We start from the raw sequence: 20607 nt of genomic DNA, 5'->3' as shown, positions 1-20607 counted from the left end.
TTATTTGTAATAGCCAGAAACTGGAAACAACCAAAATGCCGTTCAATAGGTGAATGGTTAAACAAATTGTGGTACCTTTATAGCATGGGATACCACTCAGCAATAAATGGAACAAACTGTGGATACACACAACACAGATAAATCTCAAAGGCATTATGCTAAGTGAAAGAAGCCATTCACAGAAGGCTACCCATTGTATGATTCCATTAGTATGACATTCTGGAAAAGACAAAAGTAGAGCCACAAAAATCAGACCTGTGGTTTCCACCTAGAGTGCATGAGGGAATTGACTACAAAGGGGCACAAGGGAATTTTCGGTGTACTGGAGATATTCTCCACGTTGATTGTGGTAGTGGTACAAGGAGAGCTGTACACCCAAAAAGGGTGAATTTGTAAATTATGCCTCAAGAAACACAACTTTAAAAAGAGTCAAGGAAGGGCGTTTGGGTGGCTCAGTCATTAAGCATCTGCCTTCAGCTCAGGTCATGATCCCAGCCAGGGTCCTGGGATCGAGTCCTGCATCGGGCTCCTTGCTCAGCGGGGAGCCTGCTTCTCCCTCTCCCACTCCCCCTGCTGGTGCTCTCTCTCTCTCTCTGTCAGGTAAATAAATAAAATCTTAAAAAAAAAATAAAAAGAGTCAAGGACGGAGATGGAACATACAGCATGGTGACTATAGTTAATAACACTGTGTTGTATATTTGAAAGTTACTAAGCGAGTAGGTCTTTTTTTTTAAGCGAGCAGTTCTTAAAAAGTTATCACACAAAAAATTGTAATTATGGGGACATCTGGGTGGCTCAGTCCATTAAGCATCTGCCTTGGGCTCAGGTCCTGATCCCAGAGTCCTGCTCAGCAGGGAGTCTGCTTCTCCCTCTCCCTCTGCCCCTCCCCCCCACTCATGCTCTCTCACTTGCTCACTCTTCTCCCTCTCAAATAAAATCTTAAAAAAAAATTGTAACTGTGTGGTCATGGCTGTTAACTGGACTTATTGTGGTGAACATTTTGCAATATATACAAATATCAAATCATTGTATTGTGCACCTGAAACTAATATAATGGTATATATCTCAATAAAAAACAATAAACCAGAAATATCTTCAGATTCACCCTCTCGCCCCCCACCAAAAAATGAGTCAAGGTAAGGAGCCAGAGAGTGGCCAGAGTTCCAATTTAAATTACATGGCTGGGGAAGGCAGTCTGAAAAGATGGTGTTTACGCAAGTGAGGGAAATTAGCCATGCAGGAATCTGGGGCATGGCCAGCCCAAGGGCAAGGAGCCACCTTGGAGACTGAGAAACCTCAGTGGATGGGGGCTGTGTGTCTGCGAAGGGAGGGAGAGGGGAGCTGGGAGCAGAGCTAAGTACCATGGTGAGGGCTTTGTGTTTTACAACAGGAGAGAGGAGAAGCCCTGGAGCATTTTGAGGAAGAGGTTGACAGGATTATTTCAGGTAATTTCCAGTTTTATGCCTTCTGCGTGAGTGGTTTGTAGGGGGCAAGAATGGAAATATGGACACCAGCTGGGCAGCCATGGTAGTTGTCTAAGGAGTGAAGATGGGGATGGGAAGATGAGGAGGAGGTAAGAACAGAAAGGGAGAAAGATGGGGAAGAAGAGACAGGAGTGGCCCCCTTGCATCCAAGCCCCCTTCATATGCAATGTGGCAGCAAAAGGTTAACTCTTACTCTGTCAGAAGCCATTCTCTTGGGCTGTCCTAGAATGCAGGGCGCATGGCCCCTTCGTGACTGCACTGGGCAGAGTGAGAGGATTCATGCATGAAGAGTGGGACCCCCCATCCCAGCGTCCTTTAAATTAGTCACCATCAGTCCACCCTGCAGCCTGGACTCTGGAGCCCCTACCAGAGAGGCCTGCCTGTTGCTGAGGGGAAGAGGAAAGAATCTGGCCTCTGTTCAAGAGAACAAATGCAGGGCAGACTGAAAAGAAACAAGACAAAGCTCACCGTCAAAGCTGAACATGATTTAGCATCCAGGTAACACAGCTCTGAACTGTGTCTGATTCAGCATTTGGTTTTGGAAAATTGCTCTCTGGCTCACTCAGTCCCCAGATGAAGTGCATGCTGAGACTGGATTTTATTTATTTATTTTTTAAAAAGATTTTATTTATTTATTTGAGAGAGAGAGAGAGAGAGCATGAGTGGGGGTGGGGAGGGGCAGAGGGACAAGCAGACTCCCCGCTGAGCAGGGAGCCTTAGACAGCTCGATCCCAGGACTCTTGGATCATGACCTGAGCCAAAGGCAGATGCTTAACTGACTGAGCCACCCAGGCACCCCTGAGACTGGATTTTTATGTGAGAAAGATTTCCATCAAAGAAATTGATCACCATGTGTCAACATTTACAGGAAAAATGATTTTGGTAAAGAAAGTGCCCCCTCTCCCCAAAAGGATGAGAAAATGTTTCAATAGAAGATAGAGAACTGAGGATGAGAATTAATTTGGTTTCAGCTTTGAGGAGAGAGTGATAGATAGTAGTAGCTGCCATGAACTCCTTTAAGGTGTTGTCCCGTAAGCCTAAAAATAACGTATGACTAGCAAGAACAGCTATACAATATGCAAAGTCCTTGGGTAACATTTAGAGTTTTCAGCTACAAGAGTGGCTTAGACAATCAGGGTTTATTTTCTTATACATCAAGAGGTTGGAGGTCAGCATTTGCAAAACTGGTGAACTCCACAGCTTGCTGACATCAGAGCTCTATGCCTGAGATATTTGGGGGCTTTTGCCTCATGGTCACAAGATGGCTTCCAGGACTCTGTGCACTGTATCTTTACATCTCAGTATCTGAAGGCACAAAGTATGAGTGGGTACCTCTTTGTGTGCCTATTTTTCTGATAAGGAATGAAATCTTTCCCAGAAAACCCCAGCAGACCTGCCTTTCTCATCTCATTGGCCCAGACTGGGTCCCATGCCCACTCTCAAACCATCACAGGCAAATCATGAGGTTCAATACATCTTCTTTAAATGTATTGCTGCTTAATATCTGAACAAAGTCCTAGGCTAGGTTTTAAATATATCTAGCAACATACCATAGTGCTATGAACTGAATGTGTACCCCCAAAATTCATATGTTGAAGCCCTAATCCCCAGTGTGATGGTATTAGGGCCTTTGGGAGGTAATTAGGTCTTGAAGATAGAGCTCTCATGATGGGATTAGTGCTCTTATAAGAAGAGGCCAGAGAACTCTCTCTCTCCCTTTCTCTGTCTCTGTTTCTCTCCATCTCTGCCATGTGAGCACACAGTAAGAATGCAGCTGTCTGGAAGAGCCCAACCATACTGGTACCCTATTCTTAGACTTTCAGCCTCCAGGACTGTGAGAAATGTTTCTGTTGCTTAAGCCACTCAGTCTTTGATATCTTTGTTATAGTAGCCTGAACTGACTAATACATATCGTTTATCTTTACTGAGTAAATGGACCATGGACCTTGGACCATTGACCAGGTCACTTGCTCTGTGCTCTGCATGTATTATCTAATCTTTATAATACCCAGTGAGTTAAGCATCTCCATTTGCAACTGAAGAAACTGGAGCTCCAAAATGTAAAGCAATTTGTCCATGATCTCACAGGAATCTAGAATTCAAATCTTGTTCCAGCCAACTCTAATGCCTGAGCTGCCAATATTATCCTATGGTAAAGTAGAGAGAATGGAAAACAGACTTACCAGGAACCTATTTTTAAGGGGACCTCTGAGAGATAACTCATTCCAAGTGAGGAATGAGGCAGGCACGCCCAGACTATACCAGCGAGAAAACTTTGTTGGTTAGAGGGAATCGGCAATCTAAAATATAGCATGGCATCTGTTGGCTCGGTCCCTGTTGTCTGAAACATTATAGGAGATCAGGGCCCAACTAACACCCCTTGGTTACCCCTCTGACAAAAATGGAGCAATGTGTTAGTTTCCCAAGACCACCATAACAAATCACCACAAATCTGGTGCCTTAAAACAATAGAAGTTTATTCTCACAGTTCTGGAGGCCAGAAGTCCAAAATTAAGATATCTATCCCCAGAGTTGCATTCCCCCCCACCCCAGGAAGCTCTTGGGGAGATCCTATTTGTTGCCTCTTTCAGGTTCTGGCAGATGCCAGCATTCCTGGGCTTGTGGCTATGTCACTCTCATCTCCGTCTCTGTTGTCACATGGTCATCTTCTCCTCTCTTTTGTGTGTCTCTTAGGATACTTGCCATTGGATTTAGGGTCAGCCCAGGTAATTCAGGATGATCTCATCTTAAGACCCTTAACTTAATTACTTCAGCAAAGACCCTTTCTCCAAATAAGGTCAAATTCACAGGTTCTGGGGATTAGGACATGGTAATACTTGGGAAGTAGTTAAAACAGTGCCAGGAGCATAGAAAATGCTAGAAAATTGTTTAAAACACACACACACACACAACAAATCGAGGTTAGATAAACTCTGGTTCATACCCCAGTTCTGCCATTTTCTGGCTGTGTGACCTTGAGAAGTATCTCAACCTCCCTGGGCCACTTCTTCATCCATGAAGTGGAAGTGGGAATGCCGACCCCACAGGTGAGGATGGCGTGAGGCAGCATGTAAACTAAGTGGGGCAGGCCAGAGGACAAGCAAGAGTGAATGCCCTTGACCCTTGAACAACATGGGTTTGAACTACACAGGTCCACTCATACATGGATGTTTTTCGATAAATGCAGTCCAGTACTATAAGTATATTTTCTCTTCCTTATGATTTTCTCAATAACATTTTCTTTTCTCCAGCTTCCTTTATTGTGTATTTATTTGTAATACATGTAACATACAAACTATGTGTTAATCAACTGTTTATGTCCATCAGTAAGGCTTCTGGTCAACAATAGGCTCTTAGTAGTTAAGTTTTGGGGGAGTCAAAACTGTGCAGGGTGTGGGGGTTGGCACCCCTCATGCCCTCATTGTTTAAGCGTCAACTGTACTTGGCTTCACAATACTATTTTTCCCCAAGTTTCCAATAAAATGAGGCTTGGAGAGTCAGAGATCACTTTGTAAGTGTGGCAAGGAGAGCCAGGTGACCTGAAGTAATAATAACAGTAGCAACAAAAGCAACAGCAGAAGCAGCAGGAACTTCCTATGTCCCAGGCCCTGGGCCAGACACTTTGTGTACATTATCCTATTGAACCCTAACAAGTCTATGACGTAGGGATGATCATGATCATGTCCACCATTATCATTTCACAGATGAAGAACATTAGTCCCAGCCCAGAAGTAATTTGTTTGACCTCATGCTGCTTTTCAGGGTGAAACCTGGATTGAAATGGATGTCTGCTGACTCACCCCCCATGCTCTAAACCAAAAGGCACACAGCCTCTGAGTCCCTGAAGACTGAATTCATCAGAATCAAAGGGTCCCATGAGGAAGATCCAAGGGTCTTAATGTACCACAAGACTAAATGAGCCAGAACTGTGACATAGCTAGTAAAAAAGTAAATGTGATCATTTCAGACAATTCTGGGCATGTTCTCATTGCCATCTGCCCCACCCTGGACTGGCTCTGGATGTTTGAATACAGTCACATTTTGGTTGGCCTGAGTTAACTAGAATTTTCCCTTGTCCTGGAATACCTTTAACCAGTATTTTAGAGATAATCCTTGAAATGCAAATACTCCAGATCTGGATTGTAACTTCATTGAAACTCACAGATACTGAGGAGCAAATTGCCAACATCTTTTCCTCTGAAGAATGCCTGATCCATGTCAAACTGCCTAAAATCTCAGAGGAGATGAGAAGACCCAGCTTGGGAGGCTAGGGGCTCTGAGAGAATCCAGCTTTCATCTTTGGTGCCTGGGGTTGTGAGATGTAATCCCTCAAGACTGTCTCTTCCTGATGGAGCTGCAGTGCAGGTTCCAGGCTGTTCTCTGCAAGTAACTAAGTAACTTCTCCAAGGTGGAACATGACAGAGAGAGAGAGAAATGAGAAGTGTGGGGGGAGAGAGAGAGAGAGAAAACACAAAGCCCAGATTCCCAAACCACAAGGGAATCGGGGTGGGAGAGCCACAACCTAGAAGGGAGGAGACTGTAGCCCATGAGGCTGGATGCTCTGTGGGGAAGGTCAAAGGAAAGACGTGACCACGAACAACATGTTGGGAGGAAAGCAACCATTTCTGATGAAGACTTTTAAGTAACAGAAAGAATGGCAGTGATAACTAACACTAGTGTGCATTTATGTGTGTCAGCCATTGTTTCTGCACTCAGCCTCATTTTATGTGGATATCTCAGCTTACCAAGAAAAAACAAGTAAAGGATGAAGCAGGCTTTCAATGGGAAGAGTTGGGTTCCAGTCTAACTATCATGCTTTTCCAAGACCAATAATAATGACCCTAGTAGGCAGGAAATATTATTGTCCCCAGTTTACCTAAGAGAAAACTCAGAAATATAATTTAAGCAACTTGCCCAAGATCACACAGTAAGTGATAGAGTGGGCATTTGAACCCGTGTTTTGGCTCAAATGCACTGTCACGCAAAACTGCCAAAGACATGAATGGATGGTTGGCACTGAGATGTGTGATGTAAACGTCTCTGTCTTCCCTATGAAGTGTTCAGCAAAATCACTCTTGCTTACCAGTTCTGCTATAAGGTCTCTTTTTGGAGCCTGGGAAGAGAGGCTGTGCCTTGCCTTAAGGCGGAGCAGTGATGAAAACAGAAGGCACATGTGAAAGCAGATGACATCAAGGTCACAGCAAGGCTATAACAAGGGGGAAAAAAGATTCTTTCTAAGGCATGGAACAGAGGTAAACTAATCTTTCCACAACATCTCATGACCCAACAGTCTCCTTTCTTGTCCAATCTGAGACCAGCTCAGTAACAATGATCCCTAACCTAGAATGACTTAGAGCCACATAAGTTTATTTTTGCTCAAGCTGCATGTCCATCTTGGGTTGACTATGTCCCTGCTCTTGTCCTCTTTTTTGGAATCTAGACTGATAAAGCAGCCTCTTTCTGGATCATGTCTCCTTTGTAGAAGAAGGAAGAGACACCCAGCAAACCATGCATGGGTTCTTAACGCTTTTGCTGGACATCACACAGGTCACATGACTTTTGCTTGCATTTGTTGGCAAAAGCAAATCACAGTGCTAAACCTGATGCTGGGGGTAGGGAGGAGAACAACAGAGCATAATCTCCTTCTGGAAGTGTCAGCAGATATTTTTGAATGACACCATCTAAGACAGTCTCAAAACATTAAACCCTTGAGGACAGACAAAAAGTTCCAGCCCTAGCACCATGACCCAATAAAATGTCCTTGTCCTTCATCATAATGCATCCTGTGGGAAGGAGGGAGGAGCAGAAGGGATGGGGAGCAGAGAGGAGCCCCCTGGAGGCCAAGAGCATAAATTAGAGATGACAAGAAAAAGGGGAGAGCACAGCTTTAGCTGATACGGGTGAGTGCCCTTGGCCCAGAGAGGAGGAGGGGTTGCAGAGGAGACCTGTCCAGAAGGTGGGCCCAGAGGAGGGGGACCTGGCACTGCCTGAAGCTACTGTCTGGTTAGAAAATGGAACAACTATTTTCTATGACCTACTTTTTAATACCGTGAGTTTGTAAAGAAGCTGGGAGAGCCAAACTTTAATCTCTAAAGGAGCTTAATTTCTGAAAAAATAAGCACTTCTCTACAGGTAAGTGCAGTTCAGTTCAGGTCTTAGAATAGAAAAAGTAAGTCAGGGAGCAGGCCAAGGTAAGTGGATCAGAGGGAGTGGTCCTCAGTCTGCTGGGTTTATGCCTTCTGGGGTTGACTGTCAAGAGGACCAGAAGGGCAAAATGCATAAAGCAATGGTATTCAGCTGAGGGGCCATGGGGACCATGACCACATTTATCCACAAAAAGTACGGCACACACACTTACAAAGACATTGATGTAAAATTAAAATTGTCATAAAAATCTGGGATATAAGGTCACGGAGCCCATAGGGCCTCCTACAACTCCTAAAACAAGGGTTTGCTCTGAAGTTTCTTCTCTGGGCTGGAACCATCTGATTTGACCTCTCCATGGACTATTTGAGAATCTGAATATTTTTAAAAGAGTTCTGGGCCAACTTCCTGGATATAAGAAGCCATTTGGGGGAAGTGGTAGATTGTGTTGGTTAGCAGAAAAAAAAAACAAAAAACAGGCAACATGTGGGCAGACATTTTGGCAAGAAAAGGTAGGTTCAAGTTTCACTCATGGAGCTCAATAAGCATGCGTGATAAAAAGCAGATTACTATTGATCCAGTTAGAATATATTGGTTCAGCAGCTTTAACAGAGATGAAAATAAGAGTGATTTAAACAAGATAGAAGGTTGATTATTCTCTCATTCTCTCCTTTAAAGTCTGAGCTGTGCGGAGCAGTCCACGGTGTAGGGAGTGCAGCAGCTGTGATCCTCCGGGTCATGGAGGTCATCTAGGTTTCTTCCTTCTCTCTGCTCCACTGCTCCCTGTGATGTCATCCTCATTGGAACCGCTTCGCCATTTCCAAGTCCACATTCCAACCCAGATAAGAAGTGTGGAGGGCAAGCAGCTTCCCTGAAGGGCAGGACCCTGGGAACGGAGCACATCACTTCTACAACATCCTATTTGCTGGAGCATTGTCACGTGGCTGTGGTCACTGCAGGGGAAGCTGGGAAATGTAGTCCAGCTGGGCAGTTCTGTTCCTACCAGGAGGAAGGGAGGGCAGATCCTGGACCATGTTCAGTAAACAGTAAATGACATGCAGCCCAGTAAATCAATAAACAAATATTTCATGTTGTCAAGAGCCTCTAAATAAGAAGCTCTAGCTGATCCAGAAGGGACATACCCTTTGTTCAGTGGCCCGTCAGCCACATGTCACCTGGTCCTGATGTTCTCTACTCAGGGCAGCAAAGCCTTCAGAGGTCCTGAGCTACACCATGACCCTGGGGCAAAAGAAGGAGTTTGAGATGGGAACCCCTCCCCCACTGCATCTCCAAGGCCCCAGGTGGTACTGTAGGGGCTGCAAGACTCAAATGCCTCCCTTCAAAACCAAACCTTCTGCTTCTCTCCTGCATCTCTCTCTACAGAGGAACAAGGCACCTTCCTCTCTTCCATCTCTCTCTCTCTCCATCACTCCTTCCTATAAGTATAACTCCAAACACCCAGCAGCTTCTGGGCAGCAAACCCAAAGCCCCCATGCAACTGGCAAGATAATCCATTTAAATGTTACTTTGTGTTTGTGCTTCTTTTTCTATTTTTATGGAAGTATAATTAACATACCGTTCCATTAGTTGCAAGTATACAACATAATGATTCGACAATTCTATACATTGCTCAGTGCTCCCCACAAGTGTGGTCACCATCGGTCACCAAACAACGTTTTTACAGTTTTATTGACTGTATTCCCCATGCTATACTTTAGATCTCCTGGACTTATTTATTTTGTAACTGGAAGTTCGTGCCTCCTAATCCCCTTTATCTATTTCACCCATCCTCCCACCCACCTCCCCTTTGGCAACCACCTGTTTGTTCTCTGTATTGAAGAGTCTGTGTTGGTGTTTTGTATATTACCCGTTATCCCCATTTCCAGCACGTAGCCAGGTTTTGTAATTCTTCACCAGAGAAGCAAGCTGGGACCCAGTGAAGGTGAGGGTGTCCCCTGAGCCACAGACAACCTAACACAGAAGGTTGATCACCATCCCTAAACTCTTGACAGCTTGTCCAGAGCCTTTCCAGTGGTCGATCAGAGTCCCACTAGAGTCCCCCCAGGCACTCAGGTTTCCACGGCAACTGCAGCACTGTCCTCGGCTATCCAGGCCTATGCCTCACAATGTCAGAAAAGCAGGCTGGCTGTCAGCGGGGCAGTGGGTGTCCTGTGACAGTGGGGAGGGAGAGCCAAGGCATCGCCTGCAAGGTTGGGCTGACAGCATGAGGGCCAGAGCAGAGTCTCTGCAAGTTAAGCGGCTGCTAAAAATGGCGGTGGAGACAAGGTTTGCAAAGCAGAAGGACATTCAAATTAAGACTGGCCTCATCCCCCCTTCCCTAGGGTCTGTGAGCTGTCTGTGAGCTGCATCTGGCTGGGGCCATTCTCGGCAGCCTGACATTCCTCCTCTGTGCCTCCCGCTGGGCCTCCTGAGCAGATGGTCAGATGAGCTGATGGATGAGGGAACGGGCAGGGCCACAGGTAATGGAGAGAAGAAACAGAGGGGACAAGAGAGAGGGAGGCAAAGAAGAGGAGAAGGTAAGGGAGGGCAGGAAAATCAAGGAAGGAAGGAAGAGTGGAGGGAGGGAAGGAGCGAGTCCTATTAACTCAGTGTGGGGGTTCAGGCATTTCCAATTCAAACTCCTTCTAATACCAATTGTTATGGGTTAAATTTTAACACTCATGCTCACCACCACCACCGCCAAAAAAAAAAAAAAACGATATGTTGCACTCCTAACCCTGAGTGCCTCAGAATGTTACTTTATCTGGAAATAAGGTCATCGCAGATGTAATTAGTTAAGATGAGGTCATACTGTAGAGTCCACTCTACTCCAATATGACTGCTGTCCTTTTTTTTTTATTCAAGTATAATCAACATACAGTGTTATATTAGCTTTAGGTGTATAATATAATGATTCAACAATTCTATACATTACTCAGTGCTCATCACAATGAGTGTACTCTTCATCCCCATCATCTATTGCACCCACCCACCCCACCTTCCCTCTGACAACCACCAGCTTGTTCTCTATAGTTAAGAGTCTGGGTTTTTGTTTGTGTCTGTGTTTTTTGTTTATTTGCATTTCTTACATTCTACATATGAATGGTGTGGTATTTGTCCTTCTCTTTCACTTTCCATTATATAGAGCCACCCATGTTGTTGCAGATAACAAGATTGGTGTTCTTTTAAAAAGACACAGAGACATGGGGAGAAGGCCATGTGAAGAAGGAGACAGAGATTGGAACGACACTGCCACAAGCCAAGCAACGTCTGGAGCCCCCAAAAGCTGGAAGAGGTGAGGAAAGATCCTTTCCCTACAGATTTCAGAGGGAGCATGGCCCTGCTGACAGCTTTGGACTTCTAGCCTCTAAAACTGTAAGACAATAGATTTCTATTGCTCTGAGCCACCCAGTTCATTGTACTTGGTCACAGCATCTCTAAGAAACTGGAACATGAGATTCTGGGATGAGGACGAGGGGTCCTTGAAGAAGGTGACCCACAGTGGAGCTGGCCGATCCTGGTCAAAGGTAGATGGGTCCATGGGGGTTGAGTGATCATGGAGAGGGTCCTTGGTGAAGAACCCATTCTTGGGGGGCTGGTGGCAGAAGAGTTGAGGGCCCAGGGCAAGGACATTGACAGGCGATGGGACACTCAGCTCATGAGGCTGTAGCAGTCAGCAGACTGTGATCCTTGCTGCACAGTGGCTCCTGGACACTAGAGCAGTGTCCCTTGTAGCTTTGTAGTGGCCATGTTTTCAGACTCCCTTAAACTCCCCTCCACTTCTACCCACATCCCCTCTAATAAAAACTCTCATCTTCCCCTACAGATGCTTTTGTGCCCAGATCTGGAAAATCTTTGGTTGTTCATTAAAATCAGAATACATCAAAGTCCACAGATAGAAGTTCCTGTTTCTAGAGCATTCCTAGGGGAACAGGGAGGGTTCTTCTTCAAAAAAGTGTACTTGCTTCTTACAAGAGATGGAGTGTTTGTATTCTGGCCTGGGAAAGACCACACACACACACACACACCCCGCCCCGTCCCCACCAAGAGCCAAATGACACATCTAAAAAGAAAGATAGGTTTGCAAGAAAGTGAGGGAGAGGAGGTACGTGGTCTGCTTCTCACAAATCAGTGATTAAAATTGTGTCTCTCTTCAACTTGTGGTCAGGAAAATGATCATGGGTTGAAAATTTTTGAAATTTCATCTGGGTGGAAACTTTGACTTCAAGGTTTCTCAGTGTCCTTCACTTTAACAGACCCTGCATCTAAAATGGGTTGAAATGAAAATCCTTCCGTCCCTGTTCTCAGAATGAATGAAGTTCTCAGGGGGTGGGGAGGGGGAGGTATGGCAGCAATGGGGAGAGCCCAGGACCCTGGGCTTTCCACCTGCCGGGGCAAAAGAAGGTATTGCCATTCTTTCTCCATCAGAAATGTTTATGTCACAAAATGTTAATTCTACAAAAAGTATTAATCAAGTTTAGTGTCCATGCATTCTATCTAGAGCATTCTCGATGAAAACTGACTTAGGAGGGCTTTTCTTGAAATATCAAGTCCTGGGCTGCACCATTGATCAACTGAATCTGATTCCGTGGAAAGGGTACAGGGACCTGATGTTTTCTCAAAGCTCTTCAAGTGATGCTAGTGCACTCTGAAGTGAAAACCAGTGGTCTGAGGTTTGTAGACAGAAAGCTAAAGAGAGGAAGAGCTCTTACTCGACAACATGATTCCGGCTGGAAAGGGAATGAAGACCCAGCACTTCCCAGAAGGAAAAGGTATTCATCCATCCTGAAACACAGATTTCCTTTTCCTCCCTTATAGCTTGTGCATCAATAGTCTCCCTGGTTATACAGGGCTGCAAGATTGGCAGTTTAGAAACCGAGAATACCCTCTAAACCCAAACCCAAACCAAGTAAGTTTGACTTGCAGAAGCCCTGAACCCTTCGATGACCATGAACATCATTTACCCTGTCCAAGGGTGCCTACCTTGTTAGCAATGGGGCTGGGATTCACATGTGTGACTGAGTCTCCTTGCCCACTCTCTCAGGGATGGCAAGAGGGAACAAGAGTTGAAAAATCAGACGGCAACAAAAATTAACTCAAAACGAACCCTAGACATAAATGTAAAATGCAAAACCATAAAACTAAGAGCTAATGTAAGCAAAAACCTACATGACTTAGGTATGAATCCCAGCCTTTTTAGATATGATGCCAGAGACACAATTCATGGAAGAAAGAGTTGAGAAGCTGACTTCATTAAAATTAAAACTTCTGTTCTGCAAAAGACAGTAACAAAAGAATTAGAAGAGAAGCCACAGACTGTGGAAGGGAGTAAAGGATGTTATAGGGTCCTCACCACAAAATAAATAGAGATTTTCTTAACCAGAGCACATACAGAATAGATGGAAGCCTGGTTCAGGAAGTTGGAATAACTTTATCAGGACTCTGTGATCTGTGTCCCCAGCTGTGCCCTTTGTCTTCATTGCAACTGCCCTAGTTTGGGTCCTTAAGCCTCTGGACTATTTCGCCTGTACCACAATGGGTCTCCTTAGCTCCTGTATCCTTACCATATAATTTTCTACATCACCCACAGTATTCTAAAATTGCATACCAAAATGCAAATCTAATTATGTCATTTCCGTGCTTAGACCCCTTTGATGGCTCCCCGCTGTCCAGGGAACCAAGTCCAATCTGCTTGGCAAAGCACTGGAATCCTGGTCACCTTTAACTCTCATCTTCCGCTGCCCCTACATCACTACCCTAAGCTCTAGGCGGATGAAGACATTAGCAGTTCTCGGAATGTTACAACCTCACACTTCATTGCCTCTGTATGTGATGCTTGTCCTGCCTGGAAGGCTCATCCCTGCTTTGTCCTTCTGGTAAGTGGATTCAGCTCAGTCTTCAAGGACTGAGGCTCAAGATGTAGCTCCAGTGTCCTTTCTGTGTGAAGCTAAGCTTCTTTGAGCCCCCCGGGCAAGGTCAGTCATACTGGGAATAGAGAGAAGTTAGCAGACCTTGGAATCAGACATACCTGGTTGCAAGAGCCCACCTTTGCCCCTTACCAGCTGGGTGAACCTGGACAATTTCTTATGTCTCATTTTTCTTATCTGCAGGACGGAGCTAATCATTCTCCATCATAACATTATTGTAAAAATTAAATAAGATATGTATATATAATTCCTGACACATAAAAGATGTTCAGCTCATAGAGCTATTATTAAAATTATTACTCTGTGTGAGTTAGGGTAAAGCTAAATTGCTGTAACAGAAATACTCTAAAAGAACATCTAGAGGAATGAAATGACCTTTACTTGATAGGGATTTGGGTTATATGGGTATAATATTTGTCAAAATTCAACAATTATTATTATACAATTACAGTTTGTGTATTTCTTTGTATATGAAGTTTTCTGCAAGAGAAAAAGAATTATTAAAGTCTAATTAATAATATGCATGCTGAAGTACTTAGGAGAAGTCTGCAAATATACTGTGACTTATGTCCAAAAAGTAAAAAAGACGATGGATGATGGATGAATAGATGGGTGGAGAGATGGATAGATTGGTAATAATGAAGAAAAGTATAGTAAAATGTTGGTGGTAGAATCCAGGTTGGGAGCATATGGATGTCCACCGTATAAGTCCGTCAGCTTTGCTCTATGTTTAAAATTTTTCATAATAAAAATAAATAGACTTGATCATAAAATGGTCTTAAAACTATAGTTGGTTTTTTCCCCCTTCAAGTGACAGAACTGAAGTGAGTGTGCCAAGTGTGTGGGCGGTTCTGTTCCATCTGCTCCTTCAGGGGTGCCAAGCTGGTGGGCAGCGACTCAGTTTCTTCCAGGTTGTCTAGTCATTGCTCCATCGTTCCCTAGACCCAAGGACATTGTCCTCATTTGTGGCCCAAACTGGACCACTGTGTCTCAGTTTCATGGGGGAGAAAGAGTGAAAGAGGTATGCTCATCTCTTAAAGCCTAGACCCAGGTGTAGACAGCATGACTTCTGTCTATATTCCATTGTGAGAACTGAGTCATGGGGCCCCATGTGACCTTAAAAGAAGACTAGAAAATATCTAGTGCTCATCTCTTAAAGCCTAGACCTGGGTGTAGACAGCATGACCTCTGTCTATGGTCCCTTGTGAGAATTGAGTCATGGGCCCCCATGTGACCTTAAAGGAAGACTAGAAAATATCTAGTTCTAAACTCAGGAAGAAGATGAGTTTTTCCCACCCTGGGCTCTCTCAGAACACACCAGGAGGCCACTTATACCAAATTGTAGCCATTCGGAACCCCTGGTGGACTGCCTGAGGACAAAGTGTTTTACACATCTTGGAATTTCTAAAACTAAACATGGGGCCTGACATGACATGGGTCTTGAAGAAATGTTTGTTTCTTCCATGAATGAGTTTATGGAAGAATAAATAAATGAACGAGGTGAAGGGTTAATAGTACCTTCTTGGACCATACATTTCCCAGGATGTATCTACTTTATCTGTGGAAAGCAACCATCTCTTGATTTTGTAGATCTATAATATGCCAACTCATTCAGGGGCGCCTGGATTGCTCAGTTGGTTAAGTGTCTGCCTTCTGCTCAGGTCATGATCCTGGGGTCCCAGGATTGAGCCCTGCGGTGTGCTCCCTGCTCATTGGGGAGTCTGCTTCTCCCTCTCCCTCTTGCCCCTCCACCCCGCTTGTGCTCTCTATCACTCTCTCAAATAAATAAATAAATTAAATATTTAAAAATATATGCCAACTCATTCAATTCAAGCAATTCTTTATTAATTTCAGCCTCCCTCCCATCTTTTCTCCTCCCTCAAACTTTATCTTCACAAGAGACAAGAATTACTATTTTGCAAAGGTTACCAAACAATATTAGATGACTTGGAAGGAAAATATTTAACCTAACTAAGAATAGAAATGGTTTTCCACATTATTAAGGCACTTGAATAACACCAGTTTGGATTAAAATAATGTGACATGGCATAGGAAAATTGTCTACTTATTACAATTGACCCATAAGACATTTATTTGGTTACCATTTTTTTAAAAATTTATGTAAGTACTTGGAAGTGATATAATTGTTTTCCTTCCACTATATTCTGTAATTCTAATTGTCATTAACTCATATGGAGCTCTTTACCAATTGATTCAAATTTTTGTATTTTTACTGCACTTCTTCAGCATTTAATCTGAGATTTAAAGAAACATGATACTGTTGTAGATGGCATTTAGCTCAAGTATTAATTGGATCACTATTGAAAAAATAGAATAGGAAATCTAATTTTCTCTCTTGTGTCTGATGGATTTGTCTTATAAAAGCTGCAGAATTGTCTTTTCCAGTTCTCATGTCATTTCTTTTTGTACAACACAGGGGCCTCCTGCCTTTTTGCCTTTATGTAAAGACCTCCACATGTAGCTCTGTAATAAATAGTGAATTTATTTGGATTTCCTTGTGTCTGTATATTAGAACTTATTTGAGCAAGCTGGTATGATATGCAAATGCTAGCATGAAGCTATGGTGAATTCTGATGGTTCAGGAATCGACTGTTAGAAAGAGGATCTCATTTGGATAGGTATGAACCTGAGATGTGTGCCTGACAAAAGAAGGTAGTAATACAGAAAAGGGAGATATTTCTACAGGAAGATAAATAGAAAGAGGAATGGCTTGATATGGTTTGAGAATGAGGCAGAGAAGCCTGGAAAGGTCAGTGGTAGAAAGAGACTGTTCTAAGCATTGGGTGACTGAGAAGACACCTGTTAACCAGGATGAGAATAAGAATAGAATGTCCCCAAGGTTTGGGATGAAGATACTTGTTGCTCCCCATGGGAATTCTGGCCAGGTGGGTTAATGCTGGTGTTCTGCTTTTAGGGTTGCAAAGTTCAGAGGTCCCCAAGACCACCCACAGGTTTAGTAATTTGCTAAAAGGCCTCACAGAACTCAGAAAAGTCATATGCTCATGGTTATAGTTTATTACAGCAAAATGATATTGATTAAAATCAGGCAAAGAAAGAGGTGTATAAGGCAGGGTCCGGGAGTCATCAGACATGAGTTGTGCCAAGAGCACCTATTTCTCCATGATACAATATTATGTGTGGTGACAAGCAACAGATTATTATTAACCAGGGAAGTTCATGCCTGGGTGTCCAGAGTTTTTACTGGGGCTCATCTGCATGGCTGAACTTTGTCTCCAGCTCCCCCAGACATCAAATTAATACCATATGGCCCAAGGCCCCCCACTATAAATCACATCGTTAGCAAAGACTCTCTGGCATGGGCTAAGGCCCCCAGGTAAACAAAGGCACTCTTATCTGGCAGGACGTTCCAAGGACTTAGGGGTTATCTTCCAGGAGCTGAGGGCAAAGGCCAAATCTTTATTTGACAAGATAAATCCTATATTGCACATGGGTGCCATTCTTGATCAGGGATGCCTATTCTTGGATCCCCAGGGCACATCAAAGGATCAAATATGTGGCAGAGGATCAGATAGAAACTCAACTGTCCTTGTATCCAAGGGGCAATCTCAGGATTATAACAGGAGTTAAAACCCCAAAGCCTGGATAGGGAAATGAGCAGACATGAAGAAGGGGGTCATACACAGGGCTGAGATACCAGGAGCTTGTTTTTATTGAGTGCTTATCCTATGATGCTTGGATGTGTATCTCTGATTTAAAAAATCCAGGACTGGGGTGGTCCAACTGAAAAAAACTTTTTTAAAATCCAGAGAAATAGGTATTTGGAATCACATTGGTTATGACAACTAATTTGAGCACCTGAGAGTTTCCAAGCTATATATAGCTTGAGCTGGCTGTGGAGCAGATAGTTATTTCTATAATAATGGTCACTCCATGTGTGCTGACAGTCAGGCACAGGGCTTGAGTGTGGGAGCAGATTATAGGCTCCAAATGGTATCCAAAGAGGACAAGCTTCCTTTCTCATTGGGGTGGGAAGCAAGAGTGACCACGGGTGAATCCAAGCATCCTCAAGAAGATTCTTCACAAGCCTATGAATAGCAGATTCCTGCCTATCCTGCCAAGAAAAAAAATCCAATTCAGAACTAAGCTCCCCACCACCCCTACCTCTCAGACCAGGTCACATTGGATTTGAATGGGAGTATTGAGTGTCTCTAAGACAAAAATCAGGTGGAGGATCCTTATGCAAAGATTTTGGCAGAGCCTGTAGCCAACACATTTATTTAATCAATTTATATTTAATACTTATTGAACACCTTCTATGTACCTGGCAATAGATTGAGTTTCAGGGATATCACCTTAAATCTTACTCATACTCTTAGGGAGAACTTAGGTTTCTCCCTAAGTCAAACATATTTATTGAACACCCACTAAGTGCTAGGAGCACAGTCTCTTATTTGTCCAGGGTCTATATGGATTATATATGATATCATCTGACTGTCCCATGAAAGGTAGTAGTTAGGATCTAATTGCCTCTTTGCCTCCTCTTCCTGGATCCCATGGGTTTTAGAGCTTTGGAGAAACTCTAGAAGCCCTGGTGAAAATGCTGATGTGGATGATCAAGAACAGGGTTGAAAAAAATCAGCAGTACAGCTGATACTAGGGTAACAAGGAGTCCACTCTGGTTGTCAGTTTCATCCCATATAAGTTGTTAAATATTTTGAATATCATCCTGTCTGGCTCCTCTCTTTGTCCTCTTCACCCAGGACTTTCTCTTCTCAAAGAGGAATCTGGTCTTCTTGATGGACAAATATGGCCTCAGAGGACACTTTCTGGAAACTTCCCGCTTCTCTTTTTGGATGGTAATTCTGCACACACCCCCGCCCCCCACCCCTACCCCCAGCGCAACGTGACAAGCCCTAAGGATTCACCTTTGGAAAATAAGCAAATCTTCAGAATCATTTCACTGGTTCATTCTACCTCAGGGCCCATAGTGGTGTTTGGTTCTGGCAGGGCTCTATTGTGTGTGAGAAACTGTTCTGAAATCTCCCGACAAGAAACCAAGTCATATTACATCGCATTGTATGGGAAATCCACACCATTTCTCCCCTCCCTAGCTAGGTAATCACTGCCAATTCATGGTGCTATTGTGAAAATGAGTCATTTGGGAGCATGCCAAAGTAGGCAAAGAAAGGACAGCAAATTGGCCTGATGGATTTGGTGGCATTAAATAACACAGATTTAAATGTGGTGTACTTTGTGTTGTGTCTTTAATCCTTGCTGAGAATGTTGATCAAAGAAAGATGTTACCTCGATTTGTGACATTTGGTCCTGTGATTATACTACCCTTTAAAATTTTTTATTTGTCCCTGGATAATATATGCACATGTTTAAAAACTCAAAATGATACAGAAATGTTCACATTAAGAAGTCATGTTCCTAATCTCCTCACATCCACCCTCCTCCTCTAGGTAACCACTTTTGTATCATTTCATGTTTCATTATGCAAATGCAAGCAATGAACCTTCCTCTTTAGTTAGGAGGATCCTACCTAGAGCTTGCCTCCCCACTACATGCTCAAATTAACAGATACATTCCCAGCCTCCCCAGCAGCCACGGGTGATGACATGTGATCTACGCTCAATCAAAAGCACCCTCTCCAGATTTTGAATCAGAAGGTGGTGACATAGCAAAGCAATCATGGGGGAGAATCTTTTCTACATCTCATTTCCAGAGATGGTGGTGCTAGTGGTTCAAGCTGCAGCTTCTTGGATCCAGGGCCAGTGAAGGCATTTGCAGAGCCAGATTATGTTTAGTCTAATGACTCTTAAATTTCAGGGCTCCTCACTTGAATGAGCCTCTTCCTAGGACCCAAAGGGGGTTCTAGCAATATGTTCACATGTTTTTGGGGGGTTTTTGCATTTTTTTAAATTTTATTATGTTATGTTAATCATGTTCACATGTTTTTATAAAATCTGTAAAAGCAAGCTATTTTAACTGCAATTGGTTAAGGCCACTGTCCCCTTCCACTCCAACTAACCATTTGTCACCCTTCCTTTGGTGCTATGTGGTGTTGGCGTGGCTGTTGCATTTTTGGGAACAAGCTAAGGGGAAATTGGTTAGGATACATTTAGTTTGGGGTTAGTGTGACACATTTATGTGGTTCGTGATTACTTCCATAGTCTTTGCTAGCCACCCTAGGGTCAGAATGGTGGCCAGGAACATTCCTACCACCCATTATGCCAATTCGCTGAGCCTCGTGACATGAAGGTACAGGGTCAGGTTTTGTACTGCAGTTTGGGTGTGTCCTTAGAGCCAGGCCCTGGAATTACGTGGCGAGTGGAGGGCGGCAAGATTAAAAATGCACAGAGCCAGAAGCTGGTCTATGGAAAGTCCTCCTAAATCTTCGTATCACAAATGAAACTCAATAGATTTTCTCAAATCTTACAATAATCCAACCACTTTTCATGACACAGCCAATGATGGGTATGAGCTGAAAGGAACTTTTAAAAATTATAAATAATATAAAGCAAATTTGGATCTCAGCCAGGTGACCGCATTTAACATCTGATGGGATGAAAGTGGTACTTTCTCTGTAAGGTCTTCCTCTCCACAACCTACCATCCCAATCTCACCATGAGAAAAATATTAGGAAAAATCAAACTGAGGGACATTCTGTAAAATCTCTGACCAGTAGTCCTCAAAACTGTCAAGGTTACAAAAACAAGGAAAATCTGAGAAACTCACAGTCCGGCAAAGCCTAAGGACTCATGATGACAAAATGTAATGTGTTATCCTTGGTGACATCCTAGAACAGAAAAAGGAAATTAGGGGAAAACAATGAAATTCAAATAAGTGCAGAGTTCCGTGAATAGTAATGTATCAATCAATGTTGTTTCATTAGTGGTAACAAATGCAAATGGCGGAAAATGGGTGAGAGGTCACAGGAATTCTTTGTATTATCTTCAGAACCGTCCTGTAAATCTAAAACTACTCTATATTAAAAAGACCACTTTAAAAAGACATTTAGATCAACCATGCCAAAAGAACACGTGACTTATCTTTTCTTTCTATGG

The sequence above is a fragment of the Leptonychotes weddellii genome, chromosome 1, assembly GCF_054177405.1.
Source record: "Leptonychotes weddellii isolate Sample4059 chromosome 1, ASM5417740v2, whole genome shotgun sequence".
NCBI lineage: Eukaryota > Metazoa > Chordata > Mammalia > Carnivora > Phocidae > Leptonychotes > Leptonychotes weddellii.
This window is presented reverse-complemented; position numbering follows the sequence as displayed.